The 22,978-nt window shown below is 46.5% G+C and overlaps 1 protein-coding gene across 2 annotated transcripts in view; it reads left to right on the top strand.

Annotated features, from left to right (window-relative positions):
- The window catches only part of LOC122396021 (LIM/homeobox protein Lhx9), a 441,838-nt gene that overhangs the window by 243,463 nt on the left and 175,397 nt on the right, over nucleotides 1–22,978 (top strand). For both annotated transcript variants that reach the window (XM_043394097.1, XM_043394098.1), the window contains one exon: nucleotides 10,770–10,839. The gene's annotated coding sequence lies outside the window, so the exon portion shown is untranslated. The remainder of the gene's footprint in view (nucleotides 1–10,769; nucleotides 10,840–22,978) is intronic.

Here is a 22,978-nt window from a genome sequence, read left to right as displayed (position 1 = left end):
TAACTTTTTGCGATCTCGATCGAGCAAGCACCAGCGGGCAATAATCACCGACCGAAACGTTCTCTTCGGCGCATAAAGACGACACTTTCTTGCCGCGGTTGCGCTTATCGGCGTTTACCATCTACCGGGCGTTTCGCGCTCGAAACCTGTCCGCCTCGCCGTTCTAACGGTAACGCGACGTTTTTTCGCGCTCCGGATCACGACCAGCGGTTTTTCAACGGGCCACGAAAACGATGAGTTTGACAAATCGAGCCCGACCGTTTCGCGGCTATCGGAGATCAACGGGTCCCCCCGGGGCCGGAAGAAAAGAATAGAATCGGTTCTCGAGGGGGTCTTCTACCTTGAAACCCCGAAGAAAGCCATTTCTACGTGCTGACAGACGATTAATAACAGTTTCGTCAAATTTTGTACATGTGAAAGACACCCCCATCGACGAGACTTCTCTTTGTGAAAAGTCTTACTGTTTTCGAAAAGAGATCCTGGTGTTTAAAAGGTGCTGGAAGACACCCTTATCGACGAGTTCTCTCTTTCTGGAAGCGGTTGCCCGAGCTACGGCCAGAAAGAGGGGGAGAGTGTGAGACCCGAGGAGTGACGGAGAGACGGCGAGGGAAGTTAGAGAGCAGCTAGTCGCTTTACCGGGCTGGTTTTTTGCCCGCGGCATCCTGATTGGTGTTTTTGCCCGGAGCTCGATCAGGATCGAGTCAGCGCGGCTATGGCAAGGCAAGAGGCTGCACGGTGTCAGTCAATTACGCCTTAACAATGGGGTTACGTTTCAATTACATCGACGAGGAATTGGGTATATCCAGGGACCCTCGCTCGGAATACCGGTCATTCGTCCGGGGCAAGTATCCCGACAGCCATGATCGTTAGAGTCGCCTTAGACATACCCGTACTTGGCCTTTGCCGCCGAATTAGGCTCGTCGTTTATGGAGCGTCTTCTTCTTGCTCGATTCGCGATTTCTCGACCTGAAGATAGGTGCCCCAACGACACCAGAAACGCACAAGGATTAAATCAGGTCGCTTCGACGCTTTGATGACCAGAAATATTTGTTATCTTTCATACCTGTGAACATCGAGGAACGCCAGTTTCTATTATACCTTTTTAACGCGTAAAAATCGCGTAGAAGCCGAGAAGGCAAACGCGACCACGACCCGTGACCGATTGCTAAAAATCGACGAGGGTGAAATTCGCTGAGGATCGACGTCAGCGAATCCACGCAGTCGTTCGACACCGTTCTTTTCCATACGCTTTCGATCATTTACTTTCACACTGCGAACAATCAATCTCGTTCTCTCTTATTTGCTCCGTATACAAGACAATCCCTGTCCCCCCTGGCCCCACCTCCCCCGTCGATAATCCCAATTTCATACAGTTCCCCCCGCGTTCGTCCGCATCGCGCGAAACGACGTCCAACAATCAACCGTGGATCGAATGTCTTTTAATTGATATTCCCCAAGAATGCGGCTCGGGTACGAACAAAACCCACCGAATCACGTCGCGTCCGCCGGCAACAATACCCGTGTAACGAGTCCAGCGGGGAAAAAGACGCCGTCCGGGGGGAAAAAAGCACGAAGCTCACCAACGCTCTGGCCACCGACGGCCGTTTTCCGTGAAGTTCGATCAATCGGTGGGAGAAGGGGGAGGAGGAGAAAAAATGGCGTAGCATGACGTGCCGTTGCGTGGGCCCGAGATAAGGCCTCCCGAGCGGCCGTAGGTGCGGGGCATAAGGCCCCGGAGTCGTCGAACCGGCAACGTCGAGACGCTGTGGTCCCGCGGTCTCTCAGGTAAGGAGAAAAAGGGAGAAAAAAGGCCGCCCAAGGGGGGGCAGGGAGGAATCGCCCCCTAGAATGTCCTTTGTCGCGGTCCCCTCCTCCTGTTCACCCTCTCCTCGACGGCCTGGCGAGTCCTGGGGCCTGTGTTCGGGCCCTTCGCGTGCGTGGAATGCGTGCTGAGACCAACCGACGCTATTGCCGGGCCATCTTTGTACTTTTCGTGCCTCCCGTATACCGGAGTATGCCAGTCCTTTTTTCCACCGACTCCGGAATCGATGTAACGCGTGTCCGCCTATCGTGATGTTTCATTTTGCAACGGTTGCTCTAGGGCTAATCTACAGGGTGTATCGTAACGCGATTCGGAAGTGGACTTATTGCATAAGTCTAGTTTCTGAGATCACCTCGTGTAATATTAAAGTAAATAGACATTTCCTCCTGTCGCGAAGGCACGATATTCCTATAAACCGCGAAACTGTCGGCCCTAGTTCCGCCATTTTTTCCGATAACGTTCAACTTCCTCGAGTTGCCGTCCATCTCCGCTGTTATATACGAAATCTACGAATCTTGATCGCGTGTCCGGTGCATCGTAAGCTCCGTGAAGAGGGATTATTGAAAAGGAAAGAAGACGAGAACGACGGAGAGAGGGATAGGAGGTGGGACGACGGGGGGAGACTATATACGAAAGCATCCTCCGAACTGTCGAATCGAATATCTGGGTAATGGCTTTCTGGGTCTCCCGCTGCCAGGAACACGGTCCCATCTACGGCGAGCTTAAATTAAGGGTGGACCCCTCATTTTCTTAAAATATTAAATCATCGTCCTGGTGTCGCAGCGGGGCTGCCACGGGTCCCGGGATCCGAAGAATGAGGCTCCGGGCGAGGAGGAATTAAAATTCATTGGTCTCAGAAACCCATGTCACCGGTCGAGTGCCATCGTAAATACCTGAGTCTCTTCTCGGTTGAGCGAGGTCACCGTAAAAATTATGCTTCCACGGTTCACCAAGGCCAAGGCCCGACGATCCTCCATCGCGATGACGACCACGGTACACGAATTCACCGCCGTGTATTTGTAAACAATACTCGATTCTCTGAAACAGTACCGTTAAAGGCTATTCAACATCGACGAAGAATCTAAATCAACGGTTAACCCATCCTCTATACTATAAAATTTATTCGTACAATTTTGTTTATATCCCTGAAGAATTCACTGTTACAATATTGTTGTTTCATTTAATCATCAAGACCACAGAGTTTTCTTCTTATTTCGTTATTAAGAAGAATAAAACAAGAATCACTAATGACTCCGAATAAGTGGTAAATCGTGTAAATTAAATATTGGGGCTATAAATATGCAACATAAAAATGATACCGCCATTTAAAATGTTCGTAAGGCGGTAAACAGTCGTTTCTGGCACCTGTATCGTCGGCACGATGCGTTCGACGCGAATATTTATTGCCCCCGCGCACTAAATCGAGATTAAACGTGTAATTGTGGAAGGAGAGAAGGCTCGTCGAGGGAGAGATAGGTCGGAGCAGGTGCAAAATACGATTTCCTGTTAATCTTATTCCAATGACTAGAGGCGGCCATTCTCCCCTGCTTTGCAAACACTCGGCTCGCTCGACTGCAGCATCAACAGGCTCCTTTAAATCGTACGGCAGATTCGTTAGAAGTCGTCGGGACGCATTAGTCGCCCCTTTAGCCCGTTTCCAGCGGCCACGTTACCCCGATACGATCTTCGGTTCGCAAGACGAGCAAGAAAACGGGGCTCGGGGCAACCGGGAACGAAAGAGAAGCGCGACGGACGCATGGCGGCGACTGGTTTGCGTTCGCCGTGTGAGATTTTCATCTGTTTTCTTGGAAATTCTGGCGAATAATCGCGTTACGGGGAGGGGGTGGAAACGACCTTAAAGAGGACAGGAAGGTATCGCGCTGGGACCGACACCGGCGACTCTTTGGATGTCCTTAGCCGGTGAAGATCGAGAGTATCGCGAGGCTCATTGGACGACTAAAAAGCGTCCTCGAAAATGGAACACCTGGCTCACCGCGGCCTTTTCAGGTGCTTTTGTCAATTATTTATTATTTATTAGAAAGATACGAAGAAAGTGCAGAATGCATTGTGCACCACAAATTGACAAATGGCACTTTTACTTTGAAGAGTATTAAATTACTTAATTAATAATTAGTGACTGTCACGAACTTGCACGTTGAATAAAAATAAAATCGTTGTTCGTTAAACGAAAATAAAAATGTCAGTTACGAGATGAAGCATTTCGCAATGAATTGAACTCATCGATAAAATAAACGTCACATATAAATTGCTGTAAGTTGGTTTTATCGGTTATTTATTAGCGAAATAAAATTTTCCACGACTCTGATCAACGAGCAAACCATTGTGCGCCGGAGTAGGAACTTTTGCCAAACGACTACGATGAGCAGTTACAATTTTCTAAATGGTACGTGTAGTAAGAGCACGAGAACAAGTTATAGTTCGACAAGCCAACGTTAAAAAAAATTAATGTATCGATACTGATAGTTCGCCGAGATATTATTGGCATTTGAAAAAATTCTAGTGAATATCTATACGTATATCTGATTCGAGAAGCAGCTTTTCAACAGCGATTTAGGTAACGTATGGGCGGGCACGTCCGACGACGTGTTACTTGGGCCTCACTTCGTACCAGAAAGGTCGACTCTCCTCGACTTTGTAAAGAATGATTTACCAGCACCGTTAGCAGTTACTTCCTTGTCTCTGTGTTTATGTATGCGAATACAATTATGTGGATGTCCGACACGTTATGGAAGACAAATGCGACAGTGGCCAGACATTCATTATCGTTAAAGACGGATAGGTCGCGGAGAATTAATTATTTGACCCCTCGAAATCCCCACGTAACAAGTCGAATAGTTATGAATTTTGTATCAGCCTTGAGTTCTCTCGAGGATGACTGAAACTAATCGTCACGTTCCCTCGTTCCGAGCCTACGATCTAAATTTGTTGTTCGACCAAAAACATAGAATTTTCAATTTCAGAAGAGTGCTCTGTTATCTGAATATTAATACGAATAACGAAGGGTGTAGTTAGTAAAATGGGAACAATGCTTTACTGCACTCGATCTAGATACCAGCGTATCTCGACAGTTTTCGTAACAGGTTAATTTTCGTTGCAAAGTTCCGCGGAGTTGGATCTATCCCTCTTCGTAAAATTCTACGTTATTCCAGAAACGACCAGACTCTCCAGCAGGTTTCGAATATCGTACATTAGGGTCAGATCAAGTATGCACCTAAATCTGGACGGAACGTAGATTACATTCGGATTAGAGTCCCAGTCGGGTTTGAATCGTAAACTGGATTCCGCTCGAGTGTATTTTGAGTTTGCTTTCGCGTCGGATTAAACGCGACGATTCGACTCCGTGGCATCTTCCATCGGAACGGATCGCGACGAACAATCCCAGCGAACCAAACGTTGTCTCCGCGATCACCTACGAACGAGTAATATTAAATACTTTTACGAGGGCCCCGGTATAGTCGTCTCCTCGTTCCAGGCCGACGAATCAGTATTCCTCTCGAGTAAAAAGCCTCTTAGCGTAAGAAGGGTTAATCGTTTTTAAAATTTCCGACACGTGAAAGAGGAAGAGCGGGATGACCCGGGGCTTCAAAAGGGCGTATCTCGCGTAAGCACAGAACAGAGCTGGGTACCTGTTGACAGACATTTGCATCTGAATGGAGCGCGCTGTTCCACTAAACGACTCGCCTAATCTCTCCCAGATTATTTTCTCGAGGACACGAGTTTCCTGCCCATTACCACCTCTTACGCAGCGTTATTATCGCATCTCTTTTTCTTCATTCTTTCTCGCATGCCCCTTAATCCCGTCGAATCGAAGTTGCCGATCTGAGGCGTCGAAGATATCATTCCCCGCACGATACATTCTATCCCATACCTGTAATAATACACCTAGAATCCTTCTACATGAGCTAACGTACGTATGAGCCCCAAAAGACTTAGAATTCTTAGGGTGGGAGTGAAAATAAAAGTATCTCAAATAGTTGCAGAGTTACAGATTCACTCATTATGGCGGTGTGGCCAAAATGTGGAGAAATCATTCTGGAAAAATTATTTTCGGTTGCAGGAGTCAATTGCAATCATTTTTGGTGAACAGACATACCCCCGAAATCCTACTCACTTTCGAGAAAAAAATTCATTACTGAAAACATAATGTCTGACCCCAACTGTCTGGTTACCCTGAAAGAAAAAAATTTCAAATAATTCTGGAAAAATTATATTCGATTGCGGGGGTCAGTTACAATAATGTTTGGTGATTACACATAGTCCTGAAATTTTACGCATTTTCGAGAAAAAAATTCTTTACCGAAAATCTAATCTGTGGCCAGAAGTGTTTACCTGTGTCTTTGAAAGAATTTACGAAAATGGAAAATTCGTACGTGTTTCCAATATTGCAAATGGAACCCGATATCTAGTTCCATCGTCGGTTATATAATGGGGTTTATTTAAAGAATTTGATAATTACGCATTCTGGCCACGTTTCGGGGATTCTGTCTCGCTGCACGGACCCGGGTGGAAACAATCGCGCAACCGTCAATAATTTCAATTCGAGCGTCCCCCGTAGCTTCCTATGCAACGAGACGTATGATCGTCCGCGAGCCGGCGACACGACAATCGCGTAATTAAATTTACATAACGAGTCGTGGTCGGATATCGTATCGACGATATTAAAAGGAGGCGGTGTCCGCGAGGCTAATCGATCAACTCGACCGAGAGAGAAGGGCGCACGATATGGTCCCGGACAATTTATGTCTCCCTTGTTCGCAAACTACATTCTCATTCATGAGGCATACGCGGCGGGCACCGGTCCGATTCTAGGTCGAACCGATTTCGTCCGCCAGATAAAAGAATCTCGGACATAACCGTACGTACGACCCGGTTTCTATTTATCTGTGTCAAAAATTTGATGACTTTTCGGTCCCGCGAGCAACCGCGAGCCGTGTCCCTCGAGATCTCCGAACAGGCATCCGAAAGAAACCTAGATAAACCTAATTTAATTAATAGGATCCGCGCGGACCGAGCATTATACACGCACGTCGGGATTAATGACCGGATAAGATTGTTAATTTCACGTCGGCCGTCCATCATGTCAATGCAAAGATACGCCACTGACAACGTGCTCCAGGTTATAGCTTATGTCCGTGCACCGTGGACATGCAACTCCGACTACGCACGTGCACGGCTCTGCGCATATGTAAAGATCTCGGCGAACATAGGCGTCAGTTACGGAGCTTTTTATCGAGGTGGTCGAACAAGTCGTCGCATTATCCACTTTGATGTATCATTGTGTGTAATTGATTATTTTTGTACGGGCTTCCATTCGCGGAGCAATCCATTGTTTAGCTCTTCGAGATGATTACGAGTTGCATCGTTTCTGGTTCTTTGCGAACGTTTCTATTTTAAGTCAAATCTCTATACTGTTGGTATATTAGCACTGAATTAATATATCCTACTTTCTACTTCTCGATATAGCCGTTCTACTTGGGGCACATCCAAATATTACCTGACATACTTGCTCGTAGCGTCTACCGGTAGATGTTGATGTCTAGCACCTGGTGCATTAGGGTTTAGTATCTACTTGATACGCTATAATACCTGGCATCTATTATTTATCACCTAACATGCTGATGTATCTAATGGCACTAGACTAATCTACTTCAGTCTTCTACTACTCGATACTCCGAAGCATACGTTGCTACAATCTGGTGTTACGGATAGATTAAAAATTAAATACACTGTTTGCAGGAATAGATTATCGAGAGGATGCTTGGCTGAAAATCGTTACTCGAGCGACAGAGCGGAGTCAATGGCGGGGAGTTCTCGTTTTGTTTTTCTTCCTTCTTCCCAAGAGGTTCTGCGAATTGCTTTTTCTTCCTCCCCCGAGATGATCGTTGTTGCCTCTATGTATCTTCCGATAAACACGAACGATGACTTAGTGTTAAAGAACTCGACGTCCGAAGTTCATAAGCGAGACACGGAAGATGAAATAACGCCACTTTAACCGAGCATGGACGCTCAAGTGGAATAAAAAATTGACTAATTAGACTTTGCACAGCTCCAGCGTTGTAGATATTAATATTAACTTTTCAAGGAGCTCCTATTATATTTTTAGGTTACGTACACACGCGTTAACCGAACCGACCACGTCCATAATAATATTGTTACAGCAAGTAGTGTTGTGTATTTAACAAAATTGTGCCAGTATCTGTATTAATTATACCGCTGCTCCCGTGTTATTCGAAGAAGCAAATTATGAAACGGCGAAGCACACGCGTTCAAAGAGGACGACCTAATGGAAGGATCGCAAAATTTTTATAATAACCAGCGATACGGATCTCAGAATATTTCAAGCCGCTCGACGTTTGCAATTCCCCGATACGTCGGGTCTCATTTGGAGCGAATTACAAGCCTCGAATAACCGAAACGCGTCTTTGGGTCGAGCCGCGTATCGGCGCACAAAGGGCCATCCCTGCAACAATAAGATAATAGAAAATTCTTTAACGCCGTCTTTTATTATGTTTCACATCTCGTCTGCGAACGGGTCCAGGGCTAGAGAGTCAGAGAACCGGACGCGCGCTGAGGGAACGGGACAGAGTAATGGAGAGAGCGAGAGACGTCTCGAACGGGGAGGTGGAGGGAACAATTAAAACACATTTATACACCGGCCAATTCGTGATCACCATTCTCGTCGGCGCTGGGCCCTGAATAGGTCCCTGGATGACGTATTAACTCATATTTGTCTCTTGACAATACCCGGCTAAACTCTCTGCCCAGGTGTCCGACGTTTTACACTCTTCCATCTCTCTGGAGGACGTACGGACGACGAGCGTGCATGCTCGGAATTATAATGGGATAGACCATAACAGGACGAGAGACCAAGGGCCACGGAACAAGCCGGGGGAGTCCCAAAGGTAACAGGATTTCGTGAAAGGAAAAATTTCATTTGACCGAGAAAGGAGCGGGAATCGTCAGACGAAGTAGAGGGCGGGGGCGTCGTATATAGATCGTTTCGAGCGTAATGACAGCTCCTCGCGTCGATCTCGATCAAAATTAACTGCGTTTTCTCTTTTTCTCTTAATGACAACTGTTGTCACTTGTCATGTTGGATTGTTATAAATCAAATTTGGGGTTTAAAAGTATAATGAGTCTGGTTAGAGGGCATCTCCTTGAAAAATATGGGAGAATTGGAATTTTCGAAGGTGTAATAAATTTAGTGAGAGATGGAGGGAGACGAGTGGTGATCGATAGGGGGCGAAGGGACGAGTATTGCCGGCCCTGTCGATACAGTTCCACATTCCGCGTTCTCGACGGGTGGCCCGTTCCTCGAGTATCGCTGTCTTCCTCCGGTTCGCATTAGAGACACGACAGTTCCGTTGTGTGTTTTTGTGATTGATCACGTGATCTCGTCATTCGATATAATAAGATTCGCTTTAATCTGCCCGGAGATGGAACGATGCCGCCTCGGTCGCAGATTACCGCATACCGAGATAAAAACTGTTAAGCATCGTTCCTGGTACCCGACCGCATATTATTTCTCTGATGCAACGTAGTAATATTGCTAACATATCGCGGCGTAATACGTTTAACCTGAATATCAAGTTAATTAACGAAGAACAACGTGGGTAGAAATCAATCTGACGGGATGGAACGCTCTGATCTCGTATTAACATTACGATCAGAGTCTTCTGGTACCAATTGATCCAGGAATTATGCAAAGAATTTCGTAGTCCCTTTCCAAAACGAAACATCGTCTAAATTGACGTTCGAGGAGCAGGGTAGGAAAAATATCGAGCCACGGTGGCGCGGTGGAAATAGGAGGCGAGACATCGCGTGGTTAAGATTCATTAAAATCGCAAACATTCACCGGTGCCAGCGTCAAACCAAAGGGAACAGGGCGAGCGACACGAAGAACGAAGAAGGCGTAAAAGAGGCGGTGGAAGGAAATTTGTAGAGCCAACCGTATTTTTTTCCGATGCGACGGTTGGCCGGCCGGGAGAGCTTAATTAGCTGTACATCCTCGCCGCGAGAGCGTTACATCATGAAATGTTTCGAAGCAGCCGCTGATTACGTCGGTCCGCGTTTACACGGACGAGAATACTTCGGAATTATTCTCGATTATTCAAATTCGCAACCCTTGCCGCGAGCCGCGCTAGGCCCGATTCAAATTTATGCAAAAATCCGGCAACGCGAACCGCCGTTCTTATTAATATGGATCAATTTGACGTACCCCCCTCCCACCATTTACGTCTACCCCCTTGGCTCGTCCTTTTTCTCGTCGCGCTACCTCAAATTGGACCACCTGACCGACGGGGAGTCGCTTTTGTGCGACGGGCGACGTCCTGGTCGGCGATTCGCGAGCGTTTCGCCCGCGGCGACAGGGTATAAATGTGTATTTTCGGTTCCAACTTTAAATAAACATGCCACTCTAGGCGAAGCAAGAACGTTTAACCATACGTTTCGAGGTATTCTGCCCTAATAGCGCGGAAAATAGTCGATTTTATTTTTAATCTTAACAACACAGAGTATTTTTGTATTTTTTTCAAAGGGTTCACAATTTAAGATGTCGAAAACCGAGTATCGGTCGAAGCATTATGTAGGTAGAACTTGGGCACACCGATGACCTTAATTGCAACATCGTCTGCAGTCTGAGGACCCTTTAGATATCGTTAAGTGGATCCGCGGCAAAGGCTTCGTATCGAAAGTTAGCGAAATTCAAATTCGATCGCGATGTGGCTTGTTACTTGCGCGTTAATCTGTAATTCCGCTTTTAGGAAGTTAATCGTCGAACTTCCGGGTTGGATACGAAGAAAGTTATCTCGCGAACTTCGCTGCTAAACGTCGAAGTTTGCCCCCGGGGCAAAAGGGAACGCGTTTTATTTTTCAACCCCCGCCAGCACCCCAGTCACCCACATATCAACCTCCTTTTTATTTTCAGATGTGCTTTCTCGAAGGGAACGGGGATTAAACGACCCCTATCGTGATCCAAATTCATCGAAGAATTGAGGGTGAGTTTTTATTACGATTCTTAATCGGCTTAACAATGTTCGAATCTAATTCTTTTTTTCGAATACATGGAAGGTTAATGTTTGACAAAAGTCGCCGAGAACGGGCTGCTAAGAAACAATCGCACGGTTTGTCGACGCCCGTTAGAATTGGGCACAGTCTTGGGGAAAGAAAATATTTGTAGACCGCGTCACGCGTCCTCAGAGATCGCGCGCGACGAATGGCGGTAAGTTGAAGGCAGGAATATCGCGGAAACCACCGAATTTCGTATTCCCCGATGGTAGGCTAGTCAGCTTCTGACAATACCGCCCCAAGTGACGTCGTCGTATGTATGTGGTATGTACACCTAACTGTGCCATACGAAATGTCCGCCTGACCCTATTGTAGCAATGTCTTCGAGCGCGCTGGAAGAAATCTGCATCGAGCAAACGCCCCGGCACCGTGGTACTTACAATTGATATTTCGCCGTTCGAGAATCGGGTATTTCTCTGTTTTTTTTTAAGCGCCGTTGGAACCGCCAATGAATTCGCATCAAAAATTCGCGTGGAAGACAATGCGAGTTGATTTGGAAGAGCGCGTATCGATGGGCCGGTTCGGTCAGCGGATCGCAAGGGGCGTCCGCGGCCGAAAGAGAGAGAGAAAGAGACCCGGGGAGCCGAAAAAAAGGGGTCAGGGAGAGAAAAAAAAAGAAAATCAACGGCCGAGGCATTTTGTTTCCGATCGTTGCACGAATGAGCCGGCAAATTGGAGTCGAATTTAGCTGGCTTTTGCGAGCCGTTTAAACCTTTCGCTATGCCGCGGCGCGCTGTAGAGTTTGCTGCACGCAAATGAAGAATTGTCAGCCAAATACGGTTCGAGAGCGGTAAGGGGCGGCAGCAGGGGATGAATGGGGCGTAATGCCGGGTCTACCCTGATTGTTGCCCTCCTCTCCCTTCCGCGACCTCTCGAACCCATCGGAATTTCCAGTACGAATTTCCGTCGGTGCCTGCGACGTCACTTCCGTCCCAGGGACAAGCGGGATCGTCGCGCTGCGGCCGCGTTTCGCGTGACTTCGAGGCTCGCCTAAGTGTCGCGACGTGTTAGGCGATCGACAAAAATTATCGCGAGTTCCGACCCGTACTGGCGTTCGATAGTCACGAACTGCTCGATGTTTTTTAACTTGGAAATTAGTTTGCAATTGTCTGACAATAAGATTTCGATTTTGTGGGCAATTTGAGAGGTTTGGTGTGTAGTAGTCAAAGTGGTAAATGTCCTTTGACTGTATTGCAAATGGAGTCATCTTGACTGGTTAGGAATTTGACGAAAAAGTGGTAAAGATTGCCTCGGTTTCCGGCGAATTAATGAAGCGTTTCGTCGATTCGTCCGCTGACCGCTGTCGTACTTATTCGATTACCAAGAGCACCGTGATTGGTAGCCAGAGGCCAATGAAATCGTCATACAGTATCGTCCCATGTCTTTCACAGTCCGATAAACTTTGACGATCGGGCTCTCGGTTTTGAAAGGGAACGCGGTCAATTTGAGCCAAACGATCGCTGACAGGCAGAACTCTGACCACACCGGGATCCTCTAAAAACCTCGAAAACGTCGAATAATGGTCTTAAAGACCGTGACAATCTTTTTCCCGACCGGGAGCCTGCGTGCCAGCTGCGCCCCTGGTCTCTGGGAAAGTACCCATGGATGGAAATTGCAAACACCGTGAGAGTGAGAATTAACTTTCGATTACACACCTGTTGGCTATCAAGAATTTTCTAACGAGCATTTGATAGAAGTTATTAAAATTCCAAGGCTGACCACCCTCTCGAGACCATCGACAATTTAACTCTCGGTGATTAGTAATATTTTCTAAATAAACTTCGAACGATTACTTCGAAGGGTACTTAGAATTCCAACCCTTTTGAGACCATCGACGATTCAACTCGAGCAGCGAACGAAGAGTCTAGCTTCTAATTCTGGTCCAGCGTGTCGGTACTTTTTCTCCGGTGCAATGGTGGCCCGATTTCATTGGCTTTTAACAGAGCCACCCTCTTTACGAGCTGCTCGACGATAATACGCGCCGGGGAACGAGGCGCGCGTATCAACAGACAAGAGCACCGCGACGGGGAAATCGTTCTTTCTGTTCTCGCGTGAAGTGTGTCGTTTCGGTGCTCGCGGGCGCGATAACGGCCGTTGGATAATGATACGCGTAACCATTCGCAATATTGTATTACGTACGCGGTGTCGCGGCATTGTTTCCGGGAGGTGTTCCGCGCCTCTGTCATCCTCCGTCGCGAAATGGCCCGACACGTTTCCTCGTTTCACCCTCGTCGCGCGCAGAGGGTTGCTCTGGCTCTTCCGTGTCTCGCGCTACTTTCGCGTTTTATTATCGTTAACGCGCCCTACAACGGCGGCTAATTCGAAACGGGGGAGGCGATGACGCGTCCGCGTCGAAATTCGATCGCGAACGAGCTGGCTTTTTTTAATCAAACGAGACCACGTTTTGGGCTCCATCCTTTTATTATCGGACGAGAACTTTGGCGGGAAATTACCAACCTTGCTTTTTAAATTATATTTCATGGATCGCTCAAACTTTATACATAGTGATATATCTAAGTAATAAAAAATTATTCACGGTATTTTATTTTTGCATTTTACACTTCTCAGGATATTGTTTCGTGTAGATGAATATTGTCTTCGAGTATTCGTCTGTGTTAATTTCTATTTTTAACGGTATTGCATACGCGACACCCTCGGTATTGTTTCACGGGGGCGTTCCGTTTCGAGTTTTACGCTCCTCTCTTTATTATCGTTATCGTCATCATCGCGGCGCGGTTTTAACGTCGAATCCCGACGCATATGTTGCCTTACTTTTCTATAGCCGTCGTTTTGCCGTCGTTGTAACGAGAACAGCGGTGCTAACCTTCGACGTGATTGCGCGTTGAGATCGTGCGATATTTTAATACAGCCAATCCCAACGCAATCCTCTAGCACCAATTGCAGAATAGCAACTTTGTTCGTTGCTCTATCTCGCCAAGGAAAAAATTCGTAACGCCATTGCAAAACTTTCACGATATTCTCGCTCTCTGTACTTACATTTCTGCTAAAGGAAGATTAATTTTCTATTTTTCAAAACCTTTAATTCCATCAGCTTTATATCCAATACTAATAGTGCTTGGAAAATATATATATATATCTGAGTACGTCAGTATTTTTGGAGATCCAAGGGTGTTCTTCAGGAGGTAGCTTAATTTTCCCGAGGGTTGTCCGGGTGCAAGCAATCGAGTCGCGATGCTACTTTGTAGAACGCTGAGGCTAGAAAGTTAAATCAACGTTGAGTACCAATTAAACTTAGCGGGAACGAAAGACGAAAAATGCTACGTGAGTTTAGTGCCACATCGTGTTTTCTGGGATCTTTTTCTCGTCGCGATGGTTGGTGCAACAGGAAACGTTCTTCGTGCGAACGGAATTGATGTTATCGGATATCAAACGGCGTAAACGGGTTAAAAATTGTGGAAAATGAAATCCAGAGTCCCGTAGTTTAATCAGTCTCTCGTCTCTTTAACCAGACGCGACGACCGGGTTCGAGATTGACGTGGGTGCACGCGATTGGGCGAAACGATAGTACGCGTGGGATACGCGAACGATCTGTGGGTAGCGAATGATAAAACCGATGCGATTGCGCGTAATTAGCTGTGGTAAACACCGAGAATGAGAAACTAAATTCATAGAAATTGATAGTTCGATACACAGATGGGAAGAAGAACAGCATGGCTAAGAGAGTTTGCCACACCTTTATTTCGCAAATGTAGTCTCACGTTTTATAAAATCGGTAGAGAACAGCATAGATAAAATTAGATAATATTATTCCTTCCTCTTCATGCTGGGAAACATTGATCTAGTCCGAGTTTGATTAAAATCCATTCCACCGTTTGTGAACCCTGGCACACGTGCACGGCCGATCGGGAAAAGAGCGAAGGGTGCACCTCGACGTAGCCGTTGAGGATCTCGCAAAACAGATTTAGCAGGTGAGGTCGGGAGCAACAGAGGGTCCCGTAAAGAAAGCGTTTAATTAACCCTTTGATCTCGAAAACAGCGCGGCAGCCGCGCACTTAGCTAACGGGCGACATTGATACCGAACTTCGTTAAGCACTTTAACCTTTACGAGGTTCATTTTCGAATTAAACCGCCCTGTCGATTCCACCGGCAGTTTCCTGTCTTCAAAAAACACGCTGCTTCCGCGACGTTCGCGCAAAGAACCCTTTTCCCTGAGGCGATCCACGATCCTACGGATTTCAGTTCCTGATTAACGCGACGACCATTTATATTTACATTTAGAATTTCAGCAATTCTCAGAGACGATCTCGAGACAGAGGGATTTTTAACATTCACAGTATCTAAACGATATTAACATTGCAATCTGATATATTACAGAACTGTATACCCAAATCCTGAATAACGAAAACAGCTTTTGCCTTACATTCCATCATAAAAAGCTCCTTTAACGACAATGTAAGCTTTTTAATGAGACAATTACCAAGCGTACGGACAGAAAACAGACAAATAATCGGGCATCGTGCATGGTCGATCGGCTGGCGAAAGAAACGCGAGGAGCACCTGTAGATCGTTATCGGTCGCGCGACAATATTTGCTCGATAATCATCGCCGGTGAACTCGGGAGCTGCGTCATTGATCAGCGCGGAGAAATGCGGGCCGTCAGGGGGATGGAGGGGGCCACGTAAGGGGTCGAGGGGCGCCGAGCAACCCACCAGCACACGGCCCCGTAAATAATAAAACTGCGAAGGTAAATATAATTACCTAACTGTGTGTGTAACGTGTTTGTAAGCGGGCGTGCCACGGCGGAACAACAATCGTAAGGTTCTCTTGGAAACGAGCCGCTTTTGAAAGGGTGGCCCCCGTATCCAATGGCGCGGGCGGCTTGAATTAAGATTTCAGTGGCCGCAACCCCCGTCACCCCCTCGCAAAGATTGCGCCACTGGCCAATTGAACCCCCGCGATCCTTTTCACCGGGCCTCCTCCATTTTGTTTTCATCCGGAAATTACAATGCACCGTGTAAACATCCGTCGAATAGACCGCCGATTAATTAATCGACCACCCCCTTAACGATGGCGTCGCGTACTTTGGGCGCCTAACGCGGAGAACGCTCCATTTTCGTCGCGAACTTTCACGGGGAAATACAGAGACAGGTGGTTCGTGAAATTTTTTACATTCTTGTCCCTTTTAGTATCGAGAAATTTTTCAGTAGCCTGCGGGCCACCCTCAGCAAACATACGACTGCTATTGTTAAGATTTGACCGCCCCCTTTTTAGATTATTATTGAATTAACGTACCGTTTCCGGTTTCTTCGTTACAACCCCCGACCGTCGTTTACCATTTCCAGCGTACGCGAAACGGCTGCGTAAGAGACGAAAAAGTTTCTCGTAAAAATGATCTGGCTGTAAAGTTGATCGGATGAATGTTCCCAACGACAGTGCTCCGGGTACCCTTAACTGGTTGCCCTGCCCGTAGGACGCGTGGGGGCTCGATCCGTACAATGGGACCGAGCATTACGTAGCTGGCAGGCATTATGTGTATCTGGCTCCTCGAACCAGCGTACGAACGAGCAGGTAAATTCACAGGCGAACGTTCGAATGCGCGGCTCGTATGCGAGCACTCGCGGCGGCTCGAGTGTGCTTCGAGTATTCGTGTAAGGCACGTAGATAAAATACGCTCGATGCACGTACGCGGGGGTGCCACCCCCCCTCCCCAGGGTAATTGGCCCTCTTGATCGCGTTCGTAGGACCGCTTTTCAATATTCCCGTCGGTCTTCCCTTCTCCGTGCCCTGCGTCTGCGTCTTTCTTTCCGACATGGCTCTTTTTACGCGAGCCTTCGCCGTCCTCTTCGACGTCCCATTTCCTGACCGTTTCGTAATTCCGCTGATTGATTTCGTCCTCTGCCTGTTTCCAGCCTTTACAACCCTTTGACAGGTCCTCCTCCACATCCTTCGCAGGTGTTCCGCCGCCCTTTGTTGGATGGGCTTGTTTCAAACACAGGGGTGCGCTTATTTTCATCGAATATCAATTCTACGTTTAATAGATATCACTGACTGAACCGAATAATAGGAAAATATTTTTGTTATCAACGTAGAAATATTTGATTTAAAATATAGTATTCGCTATTTGAAATAGTGTACTCTGTTCTGCTTTCGTCGATGTTCCTCATTTGCACTGATTAACCTTTAGTCGCTCGGTGGATGTTTCGCCACCTGCGGTAATTGCGAGCAAAGTCACGCGTCCGACGAATCGTGATCGATTGTTTTTAATCTTTTAATTCGATCGGTGGATCGTTTCTACGTCCGCGTAGCTCCGGGAATTCAGGAGTTTCCAAAAGAAAGAAAAGCTTGCTACATAGTGGGATAAAAAGCATGCTGTAGCATTTTATTCTTATTAAAAACACCCTTTAAAAAGTTTTCTATTGCCAGTAATAAAAACATCGGGATGAAACTGGAAACTAAACTTACAAACTTTGGAACGGCTGAAATTTCTTGTTCATTATCCGTTGCTTTTCATTCTGCTTTCGTTTAAAGAAATAAGAAATATAATATAGTTAATGCTCGTCCTAGGGATTTCTACCAATATGCTTGCAAAAATATGTGTCTTGGAATCTCTCTCGCGAGTACAACGCCGGCTGAGGGAGTAATTTTAATCTAATCGGCGGCGATAGTTTGGTTGCTAGGTTTTGGGTACGCTTGTACACAGTTGGAACTCGGAATAGGATTTTTTAAAGTGGATGGGGACCCCACGCTAAGGCAATGGGTTGTTCAGGGGACAGGTCAGTTTGGAATTCGAACAGGCTGCTACCGTAGGAGCTGCTTCGGGGCGGGGCAAACGTCAGGCAAATGGAAAGCATCTCTAATTTGAAACTGAGAAGAGAGAGCAAACAAGTGGCGAAACCCTGACCGGTCTTACGGTGTCGATTTTTCAACGACGAACCCTCGGTTGACTCCAACCGGGCCCCAGATTTCGAATTCGATGCTGCCCAACTTCAATCTCCCGCAAATTTACAGATTCAAACCTCACCCAGACAGAAATAGATATTAATTTATAAATTCTAATTACATCCCTTCGTCTTTCCCTTCTCATGGAATATTAACACATGGAGAAAGACCTAATTAGACACGAAATTTATTCCTAAACGCGAAACTCTGGTATGGATAAAAAATGACCCAGATTCGACGTTGGAGAGTTAAAGAGAATAAATCCTATCTTGCTGCAAGAGGCATTTATTTAAAATACAAAGAACGTAAAGTATTTATTTTTTTAAGCTGAAACAATTCTCATTCCTTATTCCTACGTCTTCGGTATTCTCTCACGGAAGCTCGTTCACATAATTTCCAGAAATAATGTGTTCCCCGTTCGAAATTTTGAACAACTCCTCAAAATAGAATTGACAGTTTAACGTACAGCGACGTGACATAGTCAGCGACCCGTCCATCGCCATTATCAACCATTACGAATATTTTAGATGCAACGCCACGTCATATTGAAACGATTTCTGAAACTTGTGCTGGAAGTTTACTCCTCTAAACAGGACGGTAAAAATAAGAAAATAGGAAAAGTCTAAATTTCTAGTGAAATGTTTTATTAAAGATTGCAGCACATTAAAATTTGACAAAAATTTTAAACGTTGCTCCATTAGATCGAGTATCTTTGTCCACGCATATGTGGCTATAATAAGTGCCAAGATTGGTAAATTGAACGCCGTGGATCGTGACGAGGATTCCCCGGATCGCCGGTAGCGTCGAAGGAATCACTATCCGTTGCGTTCTAAATATGTATGCGATCTCGTACGTCAGCTGGCCATACGCGTAACGCCTCCGAGTTTATGCATGGTTTCTATCGGGGCCCCGTAGGTATATCCAGTAGTATTTTTCTGCCCACGTGGAGGTAAACGAAACGTGACGAAATAAATTGCGCGCGAGCGGCTAACGACGAGGTAGCCTCTCGCCGCGAGAGCCTCGTGGCCGTTTATCGGCGACCAGAATGCAAATAAGGAAAAAATATGATCTTCCGCGTATCGAAACTCGTTTCCGATGAAAAGAAGGGCCCTGGCCAAGAGCCCCCCCTTGCCCGTCCATGCTTGAAAATATTCAACGCCCCGCCGCGGATCTCGCCGACTCGCGTCACACACGCCGCGAATATGACCGTTGTAAATTTCCAGCGGAAACCTCTGATTTTTAGTGGCAATGATTTTACAGGGATATGACACCCGCCTACGCGACGCTACCATGTAAGGTGCCTGTATTTTGGCGATTTTTACGAGCCGTGTTTACGAGTCTCGCGCGCCCTCCGCGGCTTTCGTAATGATCTTCGGAAGTTTGCGGAAAAAAAGGCGTCCCAGACGTCGATTCGAGCGCTCGAGCTGGCTCGGAGTGGGCTTGACGAGGATGTGGACGTTCTACCTTACGATCGCGTAAATATAATTGCCTTTCACCCACCCTCATGCATAAAACCATATCAACCACTCGGCCGAATTTTTTATCCGTGAATTGACCAAAAATGACCAACGTTGAAGATGGTAATAAGCCTCGACCATCTGTCCATGCTCGAGGACTCGGAAAAGTTCGGAACCTTGAAAGACAATCCGTCCGGAGCCGGTCTCCCCAAGAATTTCATCCTTATTGGATTACGAAGAAACAATCCTAAGTCCTCCTAACGAGTCCTCGGGATCGCAGGATATCGGTACTCGCGATAGATATCCTAATGCTTCCTGACAAGCGTGCCCGATCCTCGGCCGGTCGGCACCTTTTCGAGCTCTCCGTCGCAATTATCCGAAACCGCGGTGAACCTGATCGTGTTATTGTTTTTTCTCTCCCCCCTCACTGCCGTCTTCCGGATCCTTTCCAGGGGCTCGCCCATTGTCTTCGTCCGGAGACTGCACCATGGGATCCTTCGGGGCTCGCTGTTTTCCTGCTGGTTGATGCAACCTCAGATAAAAGTTCTGACAAGCCCGGGACCCAACCGTACCAGGCTCGAGAAAAACCTGGTAACGAGAATTTTAGACGGTCCGTTGTACGATCCTTCGTTTGCTCGGCCCGTGTTTAACTTGGCGATTAGATACCAGGCGTTAACAAATACCGACAGTACGAGGACTGTTAATGGGGGCCTGTAGGGTCGTTGAAACGATCTGCGTCCGATTACGGGAATCGGTATTGTGCTTGTTTCGTGAATATTGCTTGTGGTACAGTAACTGCTCTTTAAAAATTTATTTGGATATCGTGACGATTTGACGAGTTGACGTATAAGTATTCAGGAACAGTGCTCACAAGTGCTCGACCACTTCCTGCTGTAGTTGACACTTACTTTGCGTAGAAATATTAGAGCGTGAACGTTTACTAACAAATTACTTTCGTTTGATCTCCGGTGAACTCGTGATTTTTCATCGCGAGAATAACCTTGGATCAGAACGACGGAGACGTTTAACACGGTAAGTGTTCATTGTGGCGCCTACGAACGATCCGCGACAATGGCGCGATTCGATAAGCGTGTTCATTGACACGAGTTCCAACGATACGTAGATTGAAACGCGTAACGGGATAAGTCGCAGGGATCGGCGCAGGTTCTCCGTCGATCGCGATCGCGAGCCGGTCGATACCAAACGTGTGCCAGTCACTTTAAAAGTTAAGGATCAATCAGTCGCGGGCATTGTTCCAGGCCATTGTGCAACGACGCCGGAGTTGTTTATGGGCCGAAACGCGCGGAGAAACGATAATAATAATAGACGCGCTACCCGGCACCGGCGAGAGAACAACAATGTGCCGCTCGATCGCAATAGTTCTCGATACCGAAGGCAAAAAAAGTTCCGGGCGTAAAATATCCCTCCGCGCGAAATTAGAATTTCGTCGAACGAAATACGAGAAACGCCGTTTTGTTTCGCGTCCTCGTTGTAAAACATATTCGAAATATTTCGCGCTCCTCCGGCTGTGTGCGCCCGGCTCGATAAATATTTCATCCCTTCTTTGTTTATCGGTCGTCGATTCCCGTTTCTCACCGATTTTCCTTCCTTTGTCGGCCTTTCGCGTGGAACGGAAATAGCAGATCTGCGGCTTAACTTACTGCAAACGGTATTGAATAAAATGTTGATAGAAAATCAAAGTTTTATAGTGTCGGTAACCGTTCAGAGTTTTCGTCTGGCTCCTAATAAATTCGTGCCTCGTTCCGATCGTTGCGATTTTACAAATTGCACGGTTAAATCGCAACAGACACTAGACACCCGCCGCTTCGATCACGCCACTCGACGAGAACGTTATTCCATAGTGTACAAACAAATCAATCCCCTCCTCGATGGATCGTAAAATATAAATTTGACGCGCGAGGCACGCGTAGGCTATCGGGCAAGTGGCACTCGAAAATTACGCGTGCACGAAAAACGGTAAAACGGCCCCGGGAAAAAAACTCGAGTCACGCGCATAAATAGCGCGACGCGTGCCCCGGGAAAATTATACGACAGTTTCAAGCGCTTCCCTTAATGTAGGATAAAATGATTACTCCGTTTACTGCCGAGACTTCCCTCTGTCTCTTCTCCGTCCTCCAGTCTCTTCGTTTTTCTGAACGGATTTCACAAACCTCGCGGCAGATGCGGTTACTTGTGCTTACCGGAGAAGCTAATAACGAAATAACGACCAACGAGAGCCCGCGCAATTAAGTTGGGCTCAACGGGTACGTTTTTTAAAAGATCTCGGTTCTTCTTGCGCCGATCAAACACGAAACATTCGAGCTTCGTTAAAGCACCATTCTAATTGTATCACAAAAATCGTTGTTCCAATTATCGTCTGTTAAGATATTTGGAGACCCACAGGCGCTGTTGCAATCTGCCTCTATTAAACTCAACCCCTGTTTCCCCTAAGCGAGCGCAGCGTAAAAGTAGGCGTCTCGTCCGACGTGATTCATGAGTGGGGGTAAGTGGCCTTGAGCGGCCAATTGAATTCGTTCCGACTGCGCCGTTAACCTCTTGCCTTACGATCGAATTTGTGACTCTGTGTACCCATAGTCGGATGCTGAATTTCTCACATTCAATCTACTCTTGTCGATCGCCGGAAAGACAACAAGGACAAATAATTCCTACCTACTCTAAAAAAGAAGGAATGAAATAAAATCTCATTTTCTGATTTAAAAAAAATATTTTATTATACCTACACAATTGTTGTCTTATATAAATAGTAATTATCGTCGATCGAAGTTGTGTTAAAGCCACGTTGGTCTCCACTGATTTTTTCACCCGCGATCGATCGATCCGCGCCAAACAGCGAGTCGAATCGCGTTTTAAGATCGTACGGATCGAAACGCGTAACTCGTCGCAGGTCAACGACCAATTACAATTCTCCTGGCTTGCGGCCACTTTTCATTTGCTCGTTTTGTTTGCGGGTAAACAAAGGAGAACGCAGCGCACAACAGACGCAACGGCCGCGCCGCGCAGAAGTGCGTCCCGACTCGTTTATCCAAGGGGGCCGCGTTTAATTCGTTTAATTATTTCATTATTAATTACTTCATTAATTGCGATCGCGCTCTACTTATTCCGGGGTAGTACGCATTACGGGGATTCGCGGCGTGGAGGGTACGGGGCGCGCGACGAGATTGTGATAATGCACTTTTAATAATTAACGCGGTAAATAGTAACGCGAATGAATTATTTCGTTCGTGTCTGAAATGATTAAAGCATCGGGACGCGGCGCTGTTGCTTTTTCAACAATGCCCCGATCTCGAATCCGTCGTTGCTATTACAGGCGTTCAAAATAATTAACGAGCTGCCCGTTCAAATAATTTCATCCCCCTGTAAACCGGAATTTAGCGATGATTCAAAAATTCGACACACAATACAATATTTTCGATTCACAAGGAGTTGTTAAAACTTATGAATACGAGAACAATTTGATTCCATATCAGTGATAAAGACAGAAAGCAGCCTATGTTGTACACAAAAGTGCAACAGAAAAATAGTAGAAGCCAACGTGTCTTGATTTTCGCGAATGAATTTCCTAAATGTTAAGAAGAAATTCGACCAAACGTTCAATTACCGGAGGAGCTGACCTGCTAATGGTTGGATCCATGAATTCCCCGTCTTCGCTGCTAACGACGAACGATTTTCGAGGTCGTTGTAGCCCGGTTTA

The sequence above is a fragment of the Colletes gigas genome, unplaced genomic scaffold (genome assembly GCF_013123115.1).
Source record: "Colletes gigas isolate AHSC1104 unplaced genomic scaffold, ASM1312311v1 Colletes_gigas_Sc00006, whole genome shotgun sequence".
NCBI lineage: Eukaryota > Metazoa > Arthropoda > Insecta > Hymenoptera > Colletidae > Colletes > Colletes gigas.
The sequence above is the reverse complement of the archived record's forward strand: the minus strand, read 5'-3'. Positions and strand labels throughout refer to the sequence as shown.